The 4,747-nt window shown below is 47.7% G+C and overlaps 1 non-coding gene across 1 annotated transcript; it reads left to right on the forward strand.

Annotated features, from left to right (window-relative positions):
- The first annotated feature begins 2,580 nt into the window (after window positions 1-2,580).
- TRNAR-UCU lies at window positions 2,581-2,654 on the forward strand. The gene has a single exon. It is a non-coding gene; the product is annotated as a tRNA-Arg (tRNA).
- Window positions 2,655-4,747: the final 2,093 nt, after the last annotated feature.

Genomic DNA, 4,747 nt, shown 5'->3' on the forward strand with positions numbered 1-4,747 from the left:
TAAGCAAATGCAAGTCAGAGAACTTAGATTTTTTTTTTATCTGAAAGCCTATAAACTGCAGTTTGCTACTGAAACTGAATCTTTCCACTTTCCAGAGTTAAGGTCTTTGTGTGGATAAAAACTGGGTATTTGAATAAGGTTGATTCCTTTGTTTTCCCCCTCCAAATGGTTGTTCAGAATCAGTCCTGCGTTAAAATTTTCACACAGGATCTTGAGGGTGGGAGTGTGATACTTACTGTTTGTTGATGTATCCCCAGCTCTAAGTATAAATAAATAAATAAATAAATAAAATGAACGGGGCCTGGTGCGATAGCCTAGCGGTTCAAGTCCTCGCCTTGAACGCACTGGGATCCCATATGGGCGCCGGTTCTAATCCTGGCAGCCCCACTTCCCATCCAGCTCCCTGCCTGTGGCCCGGGAAAGCAGTCAAGGACAGCCCAAAGCCTTGGCACCCTGCACCTGCATAGGAGACCCGAAGAAGCTCCTGGCCCCTGGCTTCGGATTGGCTCAGCTCCAGCATTTGTGGCCGCTTGGGGAGTGAGCCATCAGAGGGAAGATCTTCCTCTCTGTCTTTCCTCCTTTCTGTATATCTGCCTTTCCAATAAAAAATAAATCTTTTTTTTTTAAAAAGAAATAATAAATGAAGCTTCTGGAAAGAGGTGAAGAGTGGAGATGCTTCATTGAGCTGATGGACAATACAAGCTCTCTTATGGGACAGTGAAAGTTTTGCTTACATTTCTTAGGTATGGAACGATATCTTTGTGATGTGTGTGTTTTGTGTGTGTGTCTTCCAGAAGCTGAGTCTTACAGGAAATATTTGGAGTGTGAAGCCTTTCGCTTCCTGCATCAGTAGTTCAGGGTCAGCCTGTGAGGCTGGGCTGTCTTTGACAGACTCCCAGAGCTCCTGACCAAAGTCCTCTTTGTGCCTTGTTAATAGGCACTTAGAACTTTACCATCTGTGGCTGGCGTTCAGGCTGAGCGTTGAGTTCTTGAAGTTGTCCTGGCTAAATTCTAAGAAGGGCCTGCTTTGTTTTTCTTCATGAGGTTAAGCGCAGTTTCGCTTTTAAAAGCTCCTGTGTTTTTAGGAGCAAATCAAGTTTGGTGGGAGAAGCTGCTTTTTGCCGCAGCTGTTAAGAGTCTTCTGTAACATCCCTGAGCTGTTTGAATCTCCTGGTTGCCTTCTCCACCGGGTCTTGTGCTTGGGACTATAGAAATGACTGGGAAGCCTGAGACGTTGCGACTGGAATCAAAGAACTGCCGGTCTCAGCATTTCATTTGGTCATGTCCTTCTTTGTCTTGGCCATCACCTGGGCACTCAGGTCAGAACTGTTGCAGGCTATGGTGGGAATTCAGGGTTGAGTCCTGGGCCATGGAACTGTGCAGTGGTGGAGTAGGAGGGCAGTCTGAGCTGCCGCTTTGCTTTGATGTGGGGGTGAGTTGATGAGCTCTGAGTCAGCCTTAACATCAATGCATTGTCTGTCATCCGAGCACACAGGTTACCTATCCCTGCGTATCTGGGAGCCAAACAGGAGGAGAGAGCTGAAGGTGAGGTGAGAGAGACTTAAATTATATACATCCAGAAGAACTGGCACAGTGGAAATGATAAGCAATTCCTGTTTTATCCAGGAGGCTGGGTATGAAAACCTTTAGGTAATTTTTACGGAAGGACAGTTCGTCTAACCAAATTAAAATGCCCCTAACAAACAGAGGCGGCTAAACAATCCTCATGCTTTTAAGTTGAGCGGCTTTGGAGGAGAGAAAAGCAGGGACTTTGGGCTGTGGCAGTGGGGACAGAGAACACAGGTGTTGGTGGAGGGCTGTGTGACAGCGTGACTAACTCTCAGCCTCCACTCTGCGTACTTCCCACACGCGTCTGCTTGCACACGTTCTCTGTCCCCACTCACACGCACTCATTCACACACACAATACAGTTCCGCTTCAGCTCCCATCCTGAATTCTGGGGAAGATGCTCAAGGGACAGCCAAGCAGACTCCTGGCACCTTTCCCCTCCCCCGGGGTTTGACAGACACAGTTCTAGAAGCTGAGACTGGAGCAGTCTCCCGGAGCCCAGCTTTGCTGTCATTCTCTGCTGCCACTCAGGGTGTTTCTGTTCCGAAGCAGCTCCTTTGTCTCTGGGATGGAAGGGCTTTCCTGAATCCTCCAGCTTTGCCCAGCCCCTAGTTGAGAATTAGCTGGACCGGGATGAAACCACCGCGAGTGAGTGGGGGTGGAGATGGCTTCTGCATCCGTGACAGCCCTGGGTGCACTCTGCTTCATTAGCATGAGAATACAAAGACTCTTCCCTTGGGATGGAGAGCAAGCCAGAGCAAAGGCTCTACCCTGTCCTCCATCAGGGATGCTAGGACTGGGAAAATTGCCACAGTCATCTTCCTCCAATCCTCTAAGGAACCCGCGGTACTGAGAAAAGCTTGGGTGCAGCCGGCTGGTGGATCTCCGCTCCAGATTTTCCAGCTGTCCCTGTCCCCCCCACCGCTCAGAGAGCAGGATGCTGAGATGGCTCGGTGATGCAGAAGGTATGTGCTTTTTCAGTTCTGGTGCTGGTGCTGTGTGCGTGGTGAGGTCTCTGTGGCGCAATGGACGAGCGCGCTGGACTTCTAATCCAGAGGTTCCGGGTTCGAGTCCCGGCAGAGATGGTCACCTGGCAGGTGCCTCTTTTATTTTTGAATGTTGTTGTGGAAGGTTGATAATTATATTTATTTCTCCCTGGAGACTCTAGTGGAGAGGCAGGAAATACCTTTCCCTGGGAATCCTGGACTCTCTATTTCCCTCCCTCTGTATTCCTTTTCAGTTCTTCTCTCACTGATTTTATTGTCAGATGGAGGCGCAGTATCTGCTTCATCTCCCAACTCAGCCTTTGGCTCCTTCGCTTCCTGGGAAGGTAACAGACACACAGAGACCAGGATGCCAGATCACAGAACTGGGGACCACTGCGGTCCTCTTCTTTCACCCATGAGGACACCAAAGGGCAGCTTGTTCTCTGCAGCAATGGAGAAGTGCCCAGCTCCCCTCAAGGGCACTACCCTCTTTGACCCAGGTGATCCTTTTTGGGTAAGGAGATGGATGGGATGATTCAGAGTAATTTATTGCATCATTTTGGTCAGCTGTATTTATGCATTCCTAGGGCTTTGTGTGCTAAAGCTCACCACTCACTTCTTCATCTGTAATGTGAAACCTAATCCTTTCTGTTTATCTCTGGGGGGGATAAACCACACAGTAACTCACTAATTACTAGCAGCAAGTGGATGAACTTGTCCCCAGAAGCTCAGAGGCTGTATGTTTAAATACTCTCCTCTCTAAACTTTGTCCTATATCCAGGGCAAGTTTTGAGGATTGTATTTGGATGTTCTTTTCATAGTTCTTTATTTGCTATAAACCATAGTATCATCTCTCATCCCACATTCGATTCTCTACCTCATCTAATGGGCCACATGCTGCCAGACTGGGAACTTGGGTAGAATGGAATGTAGCTTGGTTTTCTATTTTGGTCTAGTCTGGCTCTCTCCCTTGCATCTTGCTGCCTCCAGCCTATATGCAGAGGAACTGCCTCTGCCAAGAACTAGCCTCCACCTCAGGTGAACCCAGAAAATCTCTTAACTGCTTGGGAGTCAGTGTGTCTCCCATGTGGGGCTTGGGAGGGGAGACCAGAAGATATAGCTGTGTATATGCATAGAAGGGAGGCTGGAATAGGATGGGGCTAGAGATGCACTTATGGGTTGAAACAAACCTTGTCCAGAAGTGGGCAATTGAGGGGGGGCAGGCAGGAGGACTCTGGAGGGAGATTCGTGGTTTTCCCTTCCCTGTGTGGGCTTTTGTGTAGCAAATTGAAACTTGTGCAAATCTTTTGAGGTAATGGCACTTTAAAGAGACTTAGAGTTCTTACAGCAAGGGCTCACAGAGCTTTATCTTTCTGGTTATTTTACTGGAATCACAATTCAAATATTAACTGTCACCAATTCCACAGATATTCCTTTGTGGAAAAGAGGGACCAGAAATTCCCGAGAATGCCTTCCGGAAGTTTTTGCTTGTTGTTCACCAACTCCTTTCTCTTTCTTTCCTCGCTTTAAATTCTAGCATAGTGGGAAAATAAAAGCGGTGTGCAAGTTGGAGGTAGAAGGGAGAAAGAGTTTAGGGCAGAGGAAAGTCACATCTTTTAACCACAATGCAGAATGCTACCTACCTTCCACTGCCTGCAGGGCCCTGCTGTTGCAGCGGGACTACTCAGTGGCTTTCTGAAGAGGGAGAGGAATGCAAGTGGCTGTCTGCTTGTCCTAAGGTCTGTTCATTTCTACATACTTTCTAGGAATAGTGAGCGGAGTCACCGCTTTGCAGGGCTCAGGGTGGGCTGGAAATGGGGAGAGGATGTGTGCTGCAGGAGGTGCTGTGTTGGTACTTGTTCATGTGTTTGGCTGGGGTGTGATGCAGTCGGTTCCTTCTGTGAAGTTCTGTACTAGTAAAACTTAAAACTCACTGTTAGACCTCCAGGCCCGCCCTTAACCTCTCGTTCCATTTCCCAACTCGGAATCCACCGATCTGGCGTAAATTGCAGCTTGACAAAGTTGCAAAACCTCTGAACTCTAATTTGCTTATTTATGGAAACAAGGTCATATGATCTTTCCTACAGATGTGAAAATAGATGAGAAAATCTATCATACAGCTCTGTGCAAACACTTAGCTCTGTTTTCAGAGATGTTCCATCTTTTTTCATCATGTGGCATTTGTGCCTGAC

The sequence above is a fragment of the Ochotona curzoniae genome, unplaced genomic scaffold (assembly GCF_017591425.1).
Source record: "Ochotona curzoniae isolate NIBS_2020 unplaced genomic scaffold, NIBS_Ocur_1.0 scaffold_2683, whole genome shotgun sequence".
NCBI classification, from domain to species: domain Eukaryota; kingdom Metazoa; phylum Chordata; class Mammalia; order Lagomorpha; family Ochotonidae; genus Ochotona; species Ochotona curzoniae.